The sequence below is a fragment of the Toxorhynchites rutilus genome, chromosome 2, assembly GCF_029784135.1.
Source record: "Toxorhynchites rutilus septentrionalis strain SRP chromosome 2, ASM2978413v1, whole genome shotgun sequence".
Classification (NCBI taxonomy): Eukaryota; Metazoa; Arthropoda; class Insecta; order Diptera; family Culicidae; genus Toxorhynchites; species Toxorhynchites rutilus.
Genome location: NC_073745.1, coordinates 123,052,593 through 123,073,613, shown reverse-complemented (window position 1 = coordinate 123,073,613; position 21,021 = coordinate 123,052,593). Strand labels below are relative to the sequence as shown.

Sequence of the window (21,021 nt, the reverse complement as noted above, 5' to 3'; positions counted from 1 at the left end):
CAGGGAAACAAACACGGTTGGGAATATACGAAGAAGGATCAACCTGCATGGAGATGAATTCATGATATGAACTCATGAATCCGGAGTGAAAATTTAGCTCGATCAGCTGCTCAAAATTTCCGATCACCAATGGGTTCATGACCTTACACCGGATGAAGAACCGAAGAGATAATAAATTGAAGCGATCTTTTAGTGGGAGTAGGCCTGCCAAAACCTCGAGACTTAAGGATGTATTTCACGAACATGATTTTAATTATATTAATTTCAATTATATTATATCTCGATTAGTCCGAGGATAAAACGTTATATTTATTTTTTTTGACGTGGGACTACGTATAACCGGAGTATATGAGGGGTAAAATGAAAACCTAAACACAGAACATGCAGGAAAAAATTAAATACTTCGAATGCTTATAACTCGAACATTCCGTACTGGATCGGAAAGATGTTTGTATTAATTGATAGGGAATATTTCTACGCATCTATCGCAATTATTATAATGTTATTTTTCATTGGATAAACAATTGAATAACTGTAAAATGTTAACCGTTATCTAAACGCCCTAACTGGCTCGTTTTGATTGGCTCGATTTACGGTTTCCCCAACCCAGCCATCATAACCAAGCAGCCTTGTGGAAACCGGCATAGCAAATACATGAAAGTATGGGGACTTTCGCTCTCACCGAAATGTGTTTCCCTAACACAGACTTCAGAACCTAGGTGTCTGGGGGAATTGGCTTTGCAAATAAATGCAAGTCGGGAGCATTTTTGCTCCGGTTGAAAAGTGTTTGCCCAACACAGACTTCAGAACCAAGGTGTCTGAGGAAATTGGCATTGCAAATTCATGCAGGTCGGGGGTATTTTTGTTCCGACTGTAATGTGTTTGCCTAACACAGACTTCAAAACCAAGGTGTCTGGGGAAATCGGCTTTGCAAATAAATGCAAACTGCGAGTACTTTTGTACTCGCTGGCCTTTGTGCAGACTAGAATATGTTTCCTTAATACGGTCTTCTAAACTCATAAACTTGGGAAATCGTGCAGACATTAGAGGCGAATGAACTTTTAAGTTTACAGCCTCTATAGTATAAAAAGTAGAAGTTTAAGAGGGTATTCTAGTGTAGAGATACGAATTTCGGACGTTTTTTCGAGCTCCGTGAAAATAAAACAAAGAATATCTTTACTATCTGTTATACCATTATTTGTTCACCTATCTTTCAACAATAAAACAAAAATTGAACGGAGAAAAAACATTCATAACTAGAATAGTTAAGAGCTGATGAAGTGAGAGGGTTCAAAAAAAAGTTGTGTCATAGCATACACGATTCCAGCCCTTCTGGTTATCTGAAACTAAATAAGACGGGTGGGTAATTCCGGGGACATAACCGGAGTGACGTAGGACTATACAAAGGGGACAGCTTTTGCTAAATATATATTTTAAATATATTGTTTTATTTTTTTCTCCTACGTGAATACCTACCTATCTACCTGAAAAACGGATTAGTTTACTGTTTACTCTTTATGAACATGTTGGGGGTTCTGAAAAGAACCTTTAGTGTTGTGTTTTGCGTTTTTTTTTTACAAACATGATTCTTGATTTTTTTCTGAAGGCTTTGTACTTATTAAATGTTCAACGCCGGGCATCTTTCGGCGTATGCACATATCGTACAACCAAAATGATGGCTGTGATAGGGAATGCATAGGTGGTCATCAGCTCATTCACTATCATATATTTCACTATTGAGCAAATTACCGTACCTGAAGGTAATAAACGGAAATAAACGAACTATAAGCGTTCTGAAAAACCAACAGTAAATACAGGGACGGGTGACCTTCGGATTAAAGTCTTTCAAAATAAGAACAGGGCAGCAGGAAATACATAGCTCATCATGTTGCTCCTTAGTTATTTTTCTATACAATGCAGATGTAACGTCAGTCAATTTTCAACATCAGTTATCAACAAAAGAAAGCAGTTCTTGCTACCGAGAAAATTCGTTAATGCCATCCTGCATACAATGTGTTATAATTTGAAGCCACTTTTAATTCGGAAACCATGCATGGGTTTGTGAAAACTGAATGATCAATTTAAAAGACCCCAACCACCAATAAGTTGAAAGGTAATGGCTCTGAAAAGCGCCATGTTTTACGGTGGCTGGTTTTGCCACCCAAGCAGTCTGTATAAACAAACTTTTTCCTTCTGCTGCCGTTCTGCGATTGCGTTTGCCACTCGCTGAAACTAGTTGTTGCCACCGAACCGAATGTGGTATGTTCTGAATGCGGGTGGACTGGTGCACTGGTATTAACGCGCTCGGCCTAGCTACCCTTTCGAAGCAATTGGCGGATACACCTACGGGGAACTGAAGAACAACACGGTTCGAGCGGGATTTTGCCTTTCCCTTCATTTTTCCTCCTTTGCCATGTCCAGACATGGCTGCTTGTGTTGGTTTGTTGATGTGTTGTGATGCGAAACGATGTGATGTACGGTTTGGATGAGAATGATCGTTACGGATTTTTAAGCTGACTGGCTGGCTCGAGAATTACGCATGTGTGAGCCTGCGACCAATGTTTCGTTCATATTTTTTCTTTTTCCTTTCCAATCGTGCTTCATTGTATTTCGCTGCTGCTCTGGTTGCCCGTTTTGGTCGATACGATTTGAGGAGCACAAAATGGACCAATCAAAAATGGGCACATAGTGCATTTGGACAATGCTTGATATTTCACAATTGTTCAATTATTTATCTCAAGAAAAATGAAATGTTATGATAGATGCGTAGATATATTTCCTATCAATTGATGCAAAAACCTTTGCGATCTATTGAGAAATGCTCGAGTTATAAGCGTTCCAAATCTTGCATTTTTTCCTACTTGTTCAGTGCCTAGATTTTCATTTCACCCCCTATATCTTTCGGTTAGACGTAGTCCTACGTCAAAATCGAACAGATTCTGAATCAGTATAGATGCCGCTATCGCATGAACCTCGGACAAGTTTTTTTGACAAAATGGTGGCCAACAAAATGCGGCTCGAAACGTTTTTTATTACGTTTCCAGATTTTTTAAAAATAGTAAAATTTAAAAAATATTATGTTTTAGAGGTTCATGCGATAGAGCGATGCCCGCAGATTGTACTCATATAAATTTGACATGAATCGGTTCAGTAAAACTTGAGATATCGTGTACGCCAGTTTGAAAAAAAAACTAGTTTCGAGAGAAACGCGTTTGAAGTTCATTGTTAATGCCATACCAGGTTAAATACCGCATCACCAAAATGGCTCTAACTCGGTAAATAATAGGATTTTCGATAAGGCCTTTTTAGGATATATTCTTGTATGCCTAAACTACAGAAACATGAAGGAAATTTTTTTGATTTTTTTTTCAAATTTCTAGACTAGAATACTCCCTTAAGTGCTTGATTCATGCAAGCCTGGGGTAATTCTGCACCCGTATGTTTTTTTTTGCACTCCGAACAGTGTTTACGGATTACAAAAGCGGGTACGAACACAACGCTTTGGCTTGGTTATTCAAGATTGCATTCATATCTACTGCTCACTGAATTTCTACGCATACCATTTGATGATTAGGTAAAATGTGGATAACCATTTGCTGCGATAACACTTATTGATTAAGCAATATGCGTTCGACGTACATGTCAAAATCGAAACTGAGTGCCTGAAATCCATCAAATCAAGCAAATTCGCGGTTCAAGAAGTACGTAAACTTGAGAGATGCAAACTTCAGAGGGAAATGTGAAATAAAATATTCGTTTGATAACTCTTCCGTTCTTTTAACTTTTAACGAAGAACATAATCTATCACAATGCATGAATTGACCTTACATGGCATTTATTCATTCTCTTTACTCACAAAGCAAATATATCGAATTCAATTAAATTCGGAATTGTTTCATTCAATCAAAAATTTAATCAATACAAACAATGATTGCTGAGCAAAGGTAGTCCCACGTCAACCTTGCGGTTATATCATAGATATAACTCACCCATTTTTTCATGTAGAATCTTTGTATATTCCATTTTTACGTTAATTTCCTTAAATGGCTACGATTCCACAAAGCATTGAAATTTTATAAATTTAAAAAAATTCTCCATATCTCCATTTTGTCGAGTTTACAAGGGCACCACTGTGCGTCAAATTTTGTTAAATTGGAAGGGTTTTCCAATGAAAATCAACCAACAATATTGAAGGAGAAGCCTTTCCCCCGCTGGAGATATAAAAGTTTTTAATATTAGTTTCAATTTTTGAGTCAAATGTCTTAACAGTGCATTGAAAATGTTATTTTCCCTGGATAGTTCATTATTTTTTCAACAACATATTTTAATCAGACATCTGGATTTTGAATTACGATTTTTACTTGAAGCTCGATTCAAATTGATCATTAGATTTCGGTATCGTTCAGTATTAACGGTTTCGTTAGATTTGAGTAGCTCATAGTAAATCAAACTCATCTGATTTCACCATACACATACCATTGTGCTCGGTCCATAGCGATTTGGCTGTGCAACCGATGTTGATGGCTCCCCTGGACTTACCCAAGATCATTGATTTCGATTTTCGGGGGTTTTCTACGATTCTTGATCCTCACATCAAATTCACCATTTTTAATTTGTTTTAACCAATATTTTAATAACATGTTTACTATATGCTCCGACAGGTATCCAATGTGATTTTGCAGCAGTTTTCTCCAAATGGTAGCAGAAAATCAATGCTAACCGCAAGTCGTACTTTCCAGGCACAAAAGTCGATATGTTCAAAGCTCTTAAACAGCTCTTAAGCTTTCAAGCATGAACATCATGTCATAGAATGCAATCTTAGTGTGAAATTAAATGCGACAAACTCCGTCCGAAAGCTAATGAATCATCAGGTTTAGTAAACAATTGAAAATTATAAAAATTATTTTAAAGTCGAAAATAATTGCCAACATTAGTCACTGTCTCGCAACACTTCCAGGTGGGGCCCCAATTCGGAGTAACGTCGCCAGCATCGCAAAATATGTTTGTATAGAGAATTGTGCGCAGCGCGGTGTAAATCCGGTGAAAATAGGTGATGCGCGACTTCGCATGCCGCGCTCTTTTGTCTCGAAATCACCGCCGTCACTCTGATGTCGCTAACCGGCCGGCGAATAGTCTTTTTTTCTCTGTTTGTATTTATTCATAATATGAACTCGCGTATGCGCTCGGCGGGTTTTGATGGCAGGAGTGAACCAGCGGAAACAACGACCGCGAATAGCGCCACATTAGGCTGTGCAACAATATTGTTTGAATTTCGTGCCAACAAATGAGAGGAAAAGCTTTTATTTTGGGTTCTGTAATGCAATTCAAATTTATTTTTAATAGATGGAACAGTCATTGGGGTGGCATTGTGTGACTTTGTTTTGAATCCTATACGGACAGAGTTACCCAACGGATGGGAACAGAGCTTAACAAAGCGATAATACTCGGGCAAAAAGCATGCAATTCGCACTCGAGTGATTTACTCGCATATGGAAATAATTTGAATATAGAAACTAATGAGCGAAAAACGTACCTTGTTCCAAGTAATGCAGCTTTTTTGATTCGAATGATGCAGGAACTCAACAGTAGATTAACAATTGGCCAATTCGTATAAAAGTTACCATGATCATATCAAGTCCATTCTCAGAACAGTAGAACAACGGGTATTGTCGCGATAATGATGAAAATTTGAATGCAGATTTCGTAAGCATGAACATGCATATATTGAAAACAGCTATGGTATATGATATGGTGTTATAACCGACATGAAGGTATGTTAAAATTGTATAGCGTGTCTCTGTATGCTTTTTAAGGTTTCATTTCGCATCATTCACCAAGAGCATGTTGTGTGTAATTATCTATATATATATATAAATGGATTTGTGTCTGTCTGTCTGATTCTTATGGACTCGGAAACTACTGAACCGATCAACACGAAAATTGGTTTGTAGGGGTTTTTGGGGCCGGGGAAGGTTTTCGTGATAGTTTGAGATGGACCTGCCATACATGAGAAACACAAATTTCTGCATTACTCGAGAATTAATCAAGCAAATGAAACCAAATTGGGCATATTGAGGTTCCAGGGTGCAATAAATGTTTCTATGGCGGTTAGACCCTCCACCACCACTCTAAAGGGGGTCTCTAATAAATGTTTTTACGGTGGTTAGATACTCCTCCCACCTCTCTTAGGGGGGTTACTGTACAAGTGAAACACAATTTTTTTTAACCCTCCACTGACCCCCACACCAGAAGGCTCAGACAAGGAGCCCACTGGTCGTGGACACTTACTAACAGAAACAACAAAAAAAACGAAAGCATGGAGAATCTAATTGTAAGCAACAGTGAATTCCCAGTGGAACTTAGTTCCTTTGAAGGGATTCACTACAGGAAAAAAATATATAAAAATGGAAAGATTAAAAGATTTAAAAGTAAAAGCATTTTTGCTTCAAACGACTACACTGAACTAAACAACAATAAAAGAAGACAGGAAATTGTTATAAAAGCAAGAAAAATTGTATAAATTGTTAGACGGTTGGCGGTTAGGCGGTTAGGAAGTGCGTTATACTTTAATGGACCATAACTCATGATACGTCTAAGACCCAAGTTTGTGTATGCTCTGGTTCTCAATAAATCATTGCCATTTCTCGTATTTGTGAGGGTAACCCGAGTCGAAAAACTTATGTTGTGATGAAATCTAGGATTGTGTAAGCTGTTATGAATAAATGCGATTGTTTGAGTGTCGCACAAACCTGTAACTGGTATAATTCGGTGATGTAAACATGTATAGAGTGCAATTGTCGGATATAATACAGGAAGATTGAATATTACTTTTACACACCTATTCTGCAGCGTTTGTACTTTTTTAAGTTTAGATTTTGCAGCATGGCCCCAGACAATTATTAAATATTGAAGGATGGAATGGATACACGCATAATAAAATTGCAACAATGCTTCTTTCGGTACGAAACAACGCACTCTTTTCATTAGGCCACATAGAGTCGAAACTTTTTTCGATACATGCTCTATATGAGAATCCCATGAAAGACAGGAATCTAAATGTAGCCCTAAGTATTTGAAAGTTGTAACTTTTTCAATAGATAGGTTCCTGACACGCGGATCGGGGTGTTGAGATATTTTTTTGCGTGGCGAGTGAAAAATCATGTATTTCGTTTTAGTTAGGTTCAAGGTAAGATGATTGCCGCTGAAGTATTCCAGGAGAATCGCCAAATCTGATTCTATGTCTGCAAGGACTGATTGGATATTAAAACGAGGGTAAAATAAAGCTGAATCATCTGCAAAAAGTCTTGATATTCCATGGAGCTTCAGATTACCAAAGTCATTGATGAAAATCAGGAAAAGTAGAGGACCTATATTACTTCCTTGTGGAACTCCTATACTAATCTGTCGTAAGCCACTGCGAACACCGTTTATTGAAACAAATTGTTTACGATCAGATAGACAGCTTTTTATTAGATTATTGGCAATTCCCCTTACGCCATAACGATGGAGTTTTTTCAAAAGAATTTCATGGTCAAGTGTATCAAAAGCTTTTTTTAGATCGATAAATAATCCTCCCACGATCTTTTTCTGGTCAATTTCGTTGATTAGTTGATCAGCTAGTTCGGTAATAGCAGCCATTGTTCCACAACCTTCCCGGAAACCGTACTGATACTTGTACATAACATTGTTGGCATTTAAAAAGTTAACCAGACGGTTGGTTAGAAGTTTTTCCAAGATTTTATTAATGAAAGACAACGTTGAAATTGGTCGGTAGTTCGAAGGGTCGCTCGCATCTCCAGATTTAAACACTGGTAAAACCTTGGCGATTTTCATAGCATTGGGATAATCACCAGTTGCGATTATTTTATTGAAAATTTTTGAGATAATCTCAAAGAATCGGCCCATGTTTGTTTTCATCAGGTCTGCTGGAAAGTTGTCATAACCCTTGCTTTTTTTAGGGTGAAGTTGGCTTATCAAGATGCTGACTTCGCTCACAGTAGCAGGTCTCAGAAAAATAGAGTTAGCAACAGACTTTACTGTTTTCAAATAATCAAAATTATTGTCAAATTTCTGCATTACACGAGAATTAATCAAGCAAATGAACCCAAATTAGGCATATTGAGGTTTTAGGGTGCAATAAATGTTTCTATGATGGTTAGGTTCTCCACCCCCCTCTCTAAAGGGGGGCTGCCATACAAATGAAACACAAATTTCTGCATTACTCGAGAATTAATCGAGCAATTGAAACCAAATTTGGCATGTGAAGGTTTTAGGGTGCAATAAATGTTTCTATGGTGGTTAGATTATCCACCACCCTCTCTAAGGAAGGGCTGCCATAGAAATGAAACATACATTTCTGCATAATTTAAGAACTAATCAAGCACCAAAGCTGAACCAAATTTGGCATGTGGAGGTTTAAGGGGGCAAGAAACATTTCTAAAGTGGTTTAACACTCCTCCCATCTTTCTTATTGGGGGATGTCATAGAAACACAAATTTCTGCATAACTCTAGAACTAATCAAGAAAATGGAACCAACTTAGGCATATGGAGGTTTTAGGGTACAATAAATGTTTCTATGGTGGTTAAACAATCCACTCCCTCTTCAAGGGGGTGGGGGTCTACCATACAAATGAATTACAAATTACAGGGGGCACACAAACACAAATTGCTGCATAACTCGAAAACTAATGAAGCGCAATTTGGGATGTGAGGGTTTTTTGGTATGAGAAATTTTTCTATGATGGTATGACACAACTCACTCCTCTGGAATGGGGAGGGGATCCCATAAAAATATTACACATATTTCAACCAAAAATATTCCAACCAAACATGATAATTGAAAATTTTCGGAAAACTCTGAAGGAGGCAAAATTCGGAAAATTAAATTCCCATATGTTCTACGCACGATGAAACGCACTCCTATATCTTCTTCTATCTATACCAATAAAAACGTATCGCCGAATGGGCTGATAAGAGCAGAACCCGAGGAAGGAGTTGTCCGATTTAGGGCCGTCTTTATTCTATCATATTTTCTGCATAAAGCATTTATTCGATGTAACGGAGAAACATGTTATTTGCAAGTGGTTGAAAAATCTTGAACGAGTATTGTGTCTGAAAATAGTCTGCTATTATAATGATGAGTTTTGTTAGAAATAGTAGGAATTTTATTTTGGGTCAATGGGGTCGATAAGAAGATCAATGAACATTTCTGCGATTAGACCCGTGAACTTGCTCATAGTAAGAAAACGTGAATGTTTGAAGGTATTGATAATAAAAAAAAACAAATTTTGGGCCGGACGAAGTTTGTCGGGTCAGCTAGTTTAAATATAAGAAACTTCCGATCTTCAAATTTGAATCGCTAAAAAGAACAAAATCGGAGTTTCCACAACATGCTTTTGATAAAAAAAAAGTTGTGGGTGGTTGTGTCCGGGATACAGCCGCTTTTGCTGACGTAGGATTACGAAATCATCTCATTCAGTTCGTTCATTTCTCAGATATAGTTTTAGCGTTTTTCAAGTTGATATACACATAGTCACAGGCGATAAAAAATTTGTTCCACCATCACCACATTATTTCACATTTTTAATGAAAAAAAAATGTAAACCCTTTCAGTCTACATTTGGAAAAGCATGAAAACAACAAGAATGTGTGCGTGTGCTGCGAAAATATACAAGGGTTCTCCACCAGACGGCATGAAAACCAACGCATTGTATCATTTCATCGAGTTCCACCTTGAATTTGAAGTAGCGAAAAAAATCACCGGTCGATTCAATGTTGTCTGTACGCTGGCAGGAGTATCTCGCATTGCAAATAAACCAAGCCAGGCGGCTAAAAATTTGAACAGCGTTTATGGTATTGAAACCCAGGGCGGCCAATAAATTGTTGAGAATGTTGAATCATTTCCATCAGTGAATTACTGCTGAATTGCACAAAATTCGCAAAATTGTAAAGCGGATAGTGACTGATGATAAAAAGTGGGATACTTTAGACAATTTGAAAAAATGTATAATCAATAATTTAAATAATATATAATCAAATGAGATTAATTGTATATAATCAATACATCAAATTAAGGAATAGAATGTGAAAACGCGATAGCCTTTCATGCGAATTTTCCAATTATAGTATACTACCGGTTATTAATATGCACCGTTAACATCTAGATGAGTGCGTAATTTTCAACTGGCATACCAATGAAAACAGCGAGAACAGTTTGTTACTGAACAAGCTTCTGTTGGGACACGGTTAACACAGTTTGACCCCATTTTGCTAACTGACAAAACAACTGAAACAGTGCGAATTCGCAGCTCGGAATTCCACCCCATTCCATGATCAAGTGTCGAGGCTCTACCGTTACAACATTGAGGCGCTGAACTGAATAACAGACCAACACAGAATGTTTTAATTCATTGAAATCGTACCGTCCGATCCGTTGTTGTTGTTGTTCTTGTCATTGTAGTGACAAGAGAAACCGCTCCATACTAGTTTTTTCATCTCATCGCTCGATGCGACGAAGGGTTCACGTTCCGCGTTCCAAAGTTCTACGAGAGGAGCTTGCTGCATTTTTCATCATCTGTGCAATTTACACATGAAACGTTGGGATAATTGTTTTCCACTGTTCGCTTTTCTTCAAACTGAATCTTATCTACCGGAAGAAGGGTTTGTGTTAATCCGCGTTGTAGCGCACGGTGTTACGAGAAGGGGTTTTATTTTGAATTTTGATTGCATGGTTTCATCGATAGACTAATCTATCGACCACTTTATCGTTAGATTTACAAGATATAGAACAGTTCGATGTTTAGCATTAGTTCAAAGATGATTAATTTTTTTTTATTCCCAGATCTCATTTGGAGCCACCGTACACAATAAACTCTGCGCAGAATGTGTAATAATTATGATTTTCCACGATTAATCCTTTTGCGCTGAAGTTCAGAAACATAAAAGTGTCGTTACACAATCAACCCATGGAAGGGAGAGAGAAAAGATAAAGGAATTCCATTCAATGCGAAGTCAGCTATTTAATAATTAATGGCAGTGTTTTTATTCTCTGAGAGAAAGAGAACAAAACACAAACCAACTGTTTCATAGTAGTTTTTTTCTGTCGTTCTTCTTAGCTATCTTTCAAGGAATTGCCATTGACGGGTCGTTTCGATTCTACTCTCACCCAAGTGGCGATTCTGTGCGAAGCGAATAGCGCGCGTACAGCTTTTGAATATTTATAACGTTGCCGAATAAAATTGAATAATGTAATTGGTTACTTCTTCGACATATTTTGTTTTAATGAATTCCACAAGATGGACGAGGTCAAAGTTAATTTTTCCCACTGATAATATTTCTGATCTGAGCTTGTTGTAAGGTTTGGTCCGTTTCTTTTTCTAGATCTGCAAAGTTGAATTTTTGGAAAATTTTGTGTCATCAGCAGTTTTTTTGTGCTACAGAACTTCAAATTTGCACCAATTGACGATTTTGCCAGAGCGAAATGTATTAGTTGGATTTGATTATATGTCTCAAATCTATGTTCTCCTCAAAGCTATCGATTTTTGGGTAAAATTGTCAATACCCCAATATCTACTCCCCCTCCTCCTGATGAAAATATGCCCCCCTTCTCAACTCCAGTCGGTTTCCCATCCTTCTAACCGTAGAATAAAGTAAAAATGTTCACATTTCTAAAAAAATAGATAGATATAAAAATAGGACGTAGAATTTGGCTCTTTAAAACATTGTTTGAACCAGCCTGTAAAAATAAACGAATTACGTTTCACAATATGAGTTCTTATATAAAATTGAATTAAAAAAATGAGATTTCGTCGCAGCTTCTAATGAGGGTACGATGGAATGATTATGAAGTTATGTGAAGAGCATCCAATTAGAAACATGAGATTGTCTTATCAAAATATTGAATCTAATCAGTCCCTTACAATATATAGTTCCTTGTAGTCCGGGGAAGATTTATTTATGAGATATAGAAACAATCAAGTTGATTCAAGTCTCTACGTATAACACATGATAATCGCGGCTAAGAAACTGTAATGAGTATTGATAATATATCCATGTTACAGTCGCTATAAATCAATGCAGTCGCATAGATTCATACATTGTTGAATGCTTAGAATAAAGTATATTTAATGTCAATTCCGTTCGAAAGAGTTGTTTGTTATTTATTGTGCTTGAATATGATAATTTTAGCAGTCCAGTTTCTATAAGACCATTTCAAAATTCATTTTATCAATGAAAAACTCAAAACGATCGGCTGATTTACATGTAAATAATTGGTAACCTTGCCATTTCGGCTAATAACCTGAAAAATTCGTTCGGAATACTATTTACCAAATGTTGCTGGACGAATTTCTCGATATTTTCCCATGTTTCCGAAACTGCGACTTTGATCTCTTCGATCGTGGTGTACCGTTTTCCCTCAGTGTAGATTTTGCGTATAAGGATTCCCCTAAGATTTTTAACAGGATTCAAATCTGGAGAGCGAACCGACCAGTCCAAAAAATAAGTTTTTAGTCGTTAATCCATTGCTTAGTTTCCTTACTGATATGAATAGTAGCATTGTTTTACTGGAATGTGATTTTTCTTGTGACGATATCCACGCAAAAATGGTAGAAGAGAGGATTCCGGAACATGTATGTAATCATTGAATGATGTGAAAGCTATCTTGAGCTCTCCGGTTGCACAGAATCCCGCCCAAACCATGCAAGAGCTTCCACCGAAATTCTTGGTTGAAAAATACTGTTCCTTCTACCGTAAATCACACCAGTACCGGTTGACACCATCAGGACCATCCTAATAGAATTTTTTTTTCGTCAATGGCCTGTACATTGAAGAACTTTTCGTCATGGTATATAGCAAAATGTATTCTTTTGGAAACATTCTTTATCACAACATACCATGTCCCACTGTTCGTTCATGTGAGCTTTGGCAAAACTCAGACGTCGTCCGATATGAGATGGTGTAAGATGAGACGCCTTAACCTTTTAAACCCTCTTTATGTGAGGATTTTTTACCAAAACTTGACGAATTGTCACCCGAGTAACATTTAAATTGAAATATTGCTTTATTTGCATAAGTGATTTTAAGGTATTCGAAGCTGTTCTAGCTATTTCCCGCACATCCCGGTCAGAGAGCTTCGATTTACGTGGAGCTCTCTCCTTCTTATCGTATCCTTGAGGATTCGTTAAATATTTGAGCACTACTTGATGGGATCGTCCAATCCGACGAGAAATTTCTCTGATACCAACATTTTCTTGGCGAAATGCATCGATTTGGCTTTCTTTTCTCTTCGTGAGCACTTTTCCTTTCAGCATTTCCAGATTTATTGATCAAAACAACTAAAACAATGGAAATATGTAACTTGTCTTATAGAAATTTGACACTCGAAAAATACAAAACCTTTGGTTTACGCTCAGCGCTTGCAAACACACATATGAAAATCATGCTGTGTATGGTACTTACCAATTCCAATACACTAGAATATAAGTTGAAGCATTGTTTGTTCACAATGGCATAGAGCAGTAAGATCACTATATGATGTTATAGAAGTTGAACAGAGTGTAGTCGCATAGAATTATTAAACGAAAACTGGAAACTTGTTAACTTTTAAAATCTCCACACAAAATCGAAAAAACCCATCTCTGATTTTTGGATATGTTATATATAAAGGTCTAAGCTTTCAAGAAAAAGTATAGCGCCCTCTAATTCTAGAACATTTATATCATAAAAAAATTAAAAAACAAAATCCAAACTGGGTATTGAAAATATTTTTTTCTGAAATCCACTATTTCATGTTCGAATTACAACCTGAGAGAGGTTACATTGTAGATCAATCCAGTTATCGTTGTGCTTTGGATGTCATTTTGATGCTCAATTGATTTTTTAAAATTTTAATTCCAAAAAAACAATGTGTTTAATTTTTGGGTAATCTTTTATCAAATATCTTAGCTTGATTATTACATTAATGTACAAAACTATCCCAATTCTGCTCTTCGTTCTTCGAATTCACGCTTTTGTATATTGTTATTTGGTTGTTTTTAGCAAAATATTTATTTATATTTAGGCTCATTCGGCGCTAATGCAAACGTAGTGATAATTTTAGAAGGTATTATTCAATTGAATCTAATTTTTTTTTATATGAAACGTTCAATAATCATATGTAGGTTCTTTTCGATAGTCGTTTTCATAAAATCACTTAATCAATTGCATAAAATTGCGTAAAAGTTTTTTTCTGAACCGTTTCCATTTTTCAGGATGGTAAAGTAACATATTATCAACACATCAAAACAATATCAATAGATGCCAAACATATTAATTCACACTCAGCTGATTCCTCACGAGTTGAAATTGTAATCAGATAACTACAGTTACTATGAAATCAAGTGAAGTGAAATAAATTTTACGAAAAAGCACCATGGAAGAGTACTTTTTTTCTAACAACAACAACTGCACTGCAACAAATGTTGCAGCTCAGTCCTCTGGGAAACCGCTGAACCGAATTGGACGCGACAACTTTGAAACCCCATTTCATTTCATTTTAGTTTATCGGAATCGGTCCACGGGTTCCGGAGATATGGCGGGAACAAATTCAGTAGCCATAAATTCCAGAACCCAAAACAACACAAAACCAAACTTGATGATTTTTTAAAACTGGCATATTTGTGATGAATTCAAGCATGTATGACCTCATTGACGAATCCCGGATTCCGGATCAGGTTTCCGTGGGAAGTGACCACTTTATTACCAGAACCAAATCCCATCATGCGACATATTGAACTTCATGGTTTGTCAACCCTAGATCACTGGTGACTTTTTCAAGGGTTTATGGCCACAGTAGGATAACTCAGATGGTCTACGAACGATCTGCAGCTCAAACTTTAGAACGAGATATAAGAAAGGCACAACTACACCTTTAGGTGAATTAAATCAGATTTGGTATTCTCAAATGCTTGAATTATAATTTATATAATCTTAGGTAAAGAAATCAGTGAATTTCTATACATTTTCGTGCATATTACACTAGAAGATGATGACAAAATAAATTGATCAATTTCAACCCAGAGGTTTGTTTTGAAATTTTCCTCTAAAAATTTTCCAAACTAACGTTTAAGGAAATTTTTCAACAAAATATATCATAGCGTTCTGTGACCTTGGTACCAGTACTGGATAAAAATATAAATAATTGGATATAATTTGAACAGCACATTTCGGAAATATTAACATTTTTCTGAAAATCGTGATGAATTTGTCCCCGGTTTACGGAACTTACGATGGAAACTACCTAAAAGCATTATTTCATTATAATATGACAAATTTAAATTACAAACGATTTCTGAAAAGGGTGTATTCAAAATCATTGATATTCCTTTCAAATAATCGCAACTCAAAGTCCAGATGTCTGATTAAAATATGGTGTTTGACAAAGTTTTTGGAAAATCAATTAAGAAAAATAACATTTTAAAGACACTGTTAAACATTTTTACTCAATTTTTTTATTATTAAAAACTTTTATATCTCTACACACTTATGGTTATAACTTTTCTTGAATGTTTGCTATTTCACAAAGTATTGAAATTTCATAAATTTTCAATCAAAAAAAATCGAAGGAGGGGTGTTTTGAGATATGAAAGTTTTTAATATTTAATTTAACTTTTGAGTAAGATTTTTTAACATTGCATTTAAAATTTTATTTCTACTAAATATCTCATTCATTTTACAGCATCTTTTTAAAACATCATATTTTAATCAGACATCTGGATTTTGAGCTACGATTTATCAACTCTTATATTAGATTCTTGAGATTTAAGTAATTTTTAGTGCAAATTAGTAAAAATCTAAATATTTTTGAGAGAGAAAATACAAAAATATATATTTTTTTCTTTAAGAAAGATATACGTGACTTCAAAGCGTTTTTGTACCATATCTTTCCATATCTTTATCTTGCATATCTTTTTTGCATATTTATCCGCGAATAAATATAAACCTTTAACAATGTGTTCTTTTGTGGGTGATTTTTGGGAAATCGTCTGAATATTTATTATAAATTATAAGCACAATAATAATTAAAGTTCTGCGTTGAAAAACAAAACACTAAAAACTGAAATTGTATTTTATTTAATGATCAATTCAAAACTGGCTCGAATGGCTGAAAAATGAACAATATGCTTGGCTACTTGTCATCCATACATCGCAATATGGGCATCAGGGCTCGGCAAAGTAATACTCAACTGAGGATAGTCAGCGGTCCATGAAAAAATTCTCCTTCGCATTCAATTGGAAAAGAGTTTTGGCTTCTTCCAGCAGTTTCTCCGTCAACATGACTCAACAGTCATTCGGGCGTTTAGTTGCTTTCTCACTCATCTATCTCATTTAATTCTTCTCAGTTAAATGGACTTCAATGCAAATGCGATTTAGGGGTTCTCATATTTCCGTGAAAATAGGTAATTTTGTTCTTTATCGCAAAATTTTAGAACCGTATTTTTTATTTTTTTATTAGGGTGCCCATTTCCATTGGCATGGAATGGCTGATTAGGTACATCGGGGAAAGTTGAAATGCGAGGTAAGTTGAACGGGAGGCGGAAGCAAATGCCGGAACTGTTCATTTGCCATGATTATTTTTTTCCTTACTGCAATATCCAGAAGGTTGAACCGTCGTAACGCGCGTGATTTTGTGATTTTTCTATTCACAGAACTGAATTTCATAAACATTAACCGTCAGACTGCCGCCAAAAGAGCCTAAATAAAAATAAATATTTTTCCGTGAAATGGAGCACAAAGTGTCATTGCGCTTTAAATTTTTTCTTTAACTTCTTGTTAAGAGACTTAGCATTTTTTTTGTAACGTGCAGCGTTTTTTAAAGTAGGGTGAATGATCTTGGTTTGTCTTATTTGAGGTGTTTTCACGCAACTAGTAAATGCAAATCGGTTTTTATTCATGAAAATCACATATAATCGATACGAGTTTGGGTTTGTTGAAAAGCCCCAAGTCTCTAATTGCTAATAACGGGTGTTAAATAAAAAATGAGAATTTTTTCAATCACATATAATAAAATTTTATTTTTTTAATCGATTATTTTTTATTAATAACATAATGTATTTTCTTCAAAAAAATGTCAGTGAATGTTTGAGTAAGGGCCGTGGTCTGCTGTTCGACGCAACTTTGTCGCGATGCTCTCACAAGAACGTTGTACGGCACTTACGTCCATTTTCCGGATACAATTCCGGATTCTTGTAGTCAGTTGCTTCGTGTCCTTGGCCCTCCGATTGTTTTTATACACTAGGGCACTGAGTGAGCCAAAGAAATCCTCTATTGGGCGGCACTGGGGCAAGTTTGTTGGGTTACGATTCGGCACGAACGGTATCTTTTTCTCCTCAAGATACGCCAGCGTCTTCTTGGCGTAATGGGTAGACGCCTTGTCCGGCCAGAAGACGTACTTCCCATCCGCGTGATGCTCGTTCAGGAACGGCAGCAGGATTTTATCGAGGTACTCTTCTCGATAGATTTGTTGGTTGATTGCCAGACCGCTCGGCATAAACCTAGGCATTGACATGCCCCGGTCGGAAATGGCGATGTACAACATAATCTTTTTTTTTCAAACTTGTGCTTGAACTTGTATTTCACTTCAGGCGGTGTGGATGACTTGTCGCTGGAGTAGTAATTATCATTTCCTGGAATATGCGTTTTGGACAGCGGAAAATAGCTTTCGTCGTCCAGAACAAAAGACGTCCCGCGGTATTTTTTTGTCACCCACCGGCACTGTGATTTATCCGTCTCAATCTGCTCCTCCGTGTACTCCGGTGACCTCGTCTTCTTCCTGCAGACGATTCCTTCCATCTTGAGGGTCCGATGGGTCAATACGTGGGAGCAGCCATATTTCCGACCGGTGTCACACAGGCTGGTTGCGTCCTTGTTGTCAAACGGCTTATTTAACGATGTCTTCATTTGCTTCGTCATTATCGTCACCGGACGACCACTTCCGACCTTCCGCTCTACGTTCAGGGAACCCAGGATACGATATACCGTACTGACAAAAAAATTCTTAAAATGTGCCACCGTGAACTTTTTTCCTTGCTGGAAATGCGTTTCGTAGAACCGTACAATGCGTTCGCGGAGCACGTGCTGTTTCGACGCCACCTTTGCTTTGACTAAATTCAAACTAGCAAAACCAAACACGCCTACTGTTTCTAGGGAGCCCAAAGAGCAATTTTCTTGGAGAAAGAAAATTTTACGCTCTTTATTTAAGTTACTGAAAGGTATTGAAAAAATTCTCATTTTTTATTTAACACTCGTTACTTCCATAAGGTGTTGAAATTTTTCAAATTTTTATGTTTTTTTAACGATTTTCCTCAAAGAAGAATTATGATCATGGTTTGACCACCTCTGATCATGGTCTGTCCAAAAAATGATCATGGTTTGTCCGGTTGTAGAAGTCACCATTATTGAATGAAAACATTCGAATTCTCAAGTAGATGTTGCATTTATCATTGCTTGAGTTTACTGTCATCATATTGATCCATTCATAATTTATGCTTTCTTCAGAATATTGCAATTTCTTGGGCATTTTAAAAGTGTTCACCTCAACACACTCAACATAGAGAAACTTTATTTCTGCTATGCGCGAAGGACACAATAAACAACCTGCAGCGCGCCAAACGGTTGCCAAAGAAATCATGTGGACAAAACAACATTATTGAATTGGATAACTCATGATCAGAATTGAGTTCATCAAAATGCGTTAATTTAATGGTTTAGCTATGTAAATCTGATACAAATGGTGTGCAAGCATGATGTTTACAATATTTGTAAGTGTTATAATCCAGAAAAGATCTGAATACGTGCCAAATAATCATCTGGTGATCGATTAAAAGATAGCTCGAATGATGGGCGCATTGACACGAATAGAAGGTGTATTTTATAATCCTTTAAAACATGTGATTCCGTAAAAATATGCTATAAAACTACTGTAAATCATGAAAAAGACAATTTTATTGATATGTTTTGAAGCATTCGAATACCTGATTTGACAAAGGTGTGCAAAATTAGAATATTCAAAAAAGAGGACATACCATGATCATATTTTCGACTGGACAAACCAAAATCATTTACCTTATATCTGTTTCGTTCAAAGGGATGTTTTGATGCTCGAGAATCATTCCGATCAACCCTAAGCTGCATTTATGAGAAAATTGTAATTTTCCGAAAAGTCCCAAAATGAAAAAAATCTTACTTTTCAAGAATCTTTTTAATTCTTAAGAAAATTATAATCATAAATTTACCAATATTCAAAGCACAAGTTTTGGGGTGTTTTACGCTTTAAAAAATGATTCAGTTTTGTTTGGACATAATGATTTTTTTTATTATATTGTATGAAATTTGGACAATTTCCCAATAGCACACACTCTTGTAGGAGTTATAGATTTTGAGTTATACTAATTATTATATAAATTATATTTACGTATGCACATTTTGCGATGCATTTACTCTTTATCGCCAAGTTTGTGATCTTCCACGAAAAAAATGTGTAATTACTGAATTGACCATTAATTAAAACGAATTTAAGTTTTTTCAAGCTTCGAAACATTATTTATAAATTCAGACAACTTGATATTTCAATACACACGTGTAGCGAACCTACCAGAATGGGCGAATTCATATTCACATATCAAAATCATAACATTCTGGATGTGCTCCTAATGGATGACACGTTCTCCACAATCGCTTCATTGTGACAGTTTGGACAACGCCCGCGACAGCATGAAAGGTTGATGTAAGTTGTACGAATGCCCTCTATAAATGTTCTTCAGTAAGTCTGGAAATTCGCGCAATGATTTATAGCTCTAGATTTGGCACATTTAAATTTTAAGGTTCTGTTTAATTCACTGGAATTCTAGCATTATGAATTGCAACATACATAAGGTTTCGAATGGAATTTATTGAAATTACGCAATCAAATTATCATGCAACTCCATGAAGAACTGCCAAATTAGAATAATTTCTCATTCAAACTGAAAATTATACGCCGGTATAGACTCGGAAACAAAGGGCATATCTCTCCATACTCAACCCATTCATTTGCTCTCCTTCAGTCTGGCTCCGCTTTCCATGAATCTCTTCGAGTGACTCTTCGCTCTCGCATTTTCGTCTGACGAACTGAATCAACAGCGCTCAACCGCTCCCAAGCGTATGGGGCGCGCGCGTATAATCAGCTGAGTCCGCGACCGGCACGTAGGAAAATGTTGATATTTTCATAAACATTCAGTCTCGTTCGAACCTTCATCCGCGGCGGGAAGTTTGCAGAAAGACCGGCGTCTGGTCTGATAGGTTCGGTTTTGTTTATTGTTTGTTGTTGTTGCAGCCATATTTCACCCACAGCTGCTCCACTGGTGAGTGCGGGTCGCGCGGGTCGGTCGCTAAGTGCGCACGTGGTATTTCTACGTGTATTCGCTCTTACGTCGCGTAACGTTACAGCGGTAGCAATTCGCTTTGTACTTCCTGTGTAAGTGTGTGCGCGTGTGTGTGCACACAGTGCCCCGACTGGGAATGTGGGTCCGCGTGGAGAAGCACTAATATCCAGGAAGAGAAGCGCGTCTTGCTTTGATGTGAAAGTGGGGGTGGCAAAACGCTTTCTTTGTGGGCGGAAGTCAATTTGTGAGAACTGTAAAACTGTGCGAATCATCTCTGCCAGCGGCGCGGCTCGTTGCAAAAAATTTCTGTTACTGTGTGTGCGATATATTGGCAATGAGAGGTGGATTTGTTTTTAGAACAACGCGCGTGTTTGTAGGCAGACAGTGCGCGCATTTGGGTTGATCTTGAAGTGGTGTTCAATAATTTAGCAGCTCTTCGACATGTGATTACATAGCGTAGCGATCGACCATCCCATGTTTACCGCGGGTTTTAGTTTGTTTTTACAAGTCGATAACTGGGTTCGTTTGACGTGTTTACGAATTCGCAGAATTCAGTTGCGGACTTCCTTCGCTGTTTAATTTGGCTGACAGTCACTTACAACCATACCATTGAATGTAGCC

At 36.8% G+C, this 21,021-nt stretch overlaps 1 protein-coding gene across 7 annotated transcripts in view; it reads left to right on the top strand.

The window, feature by feature from the left end:
• LOC129764826 (ras GTPase-activating protein raskol) overlaps positions 1–21,021 on the top strand; it is a 355,896-nt gene that overhangs the window by 119,650 nt on the left and 215,225 nt on the right. For 2 of the 7 annotated variants that reach the window (XM_055764337.1, XM_055764334.1), the window contains exon 1: positions 20,261–20,379. The exons of 3 other annotated variants lie outside the window; for them this stretch is intronic. The gene's annotated coding sequence lies outside the window, so the exon portion shown is untranslated. Of the gene's footprint in view, positions 1–20,260; positions 20,493–21,021 lie in introns of those variants that run through there. 2 more of the 7 variants (XM_055764336.1, XM_055764335.1) reach the window with 2 other exon arrangements.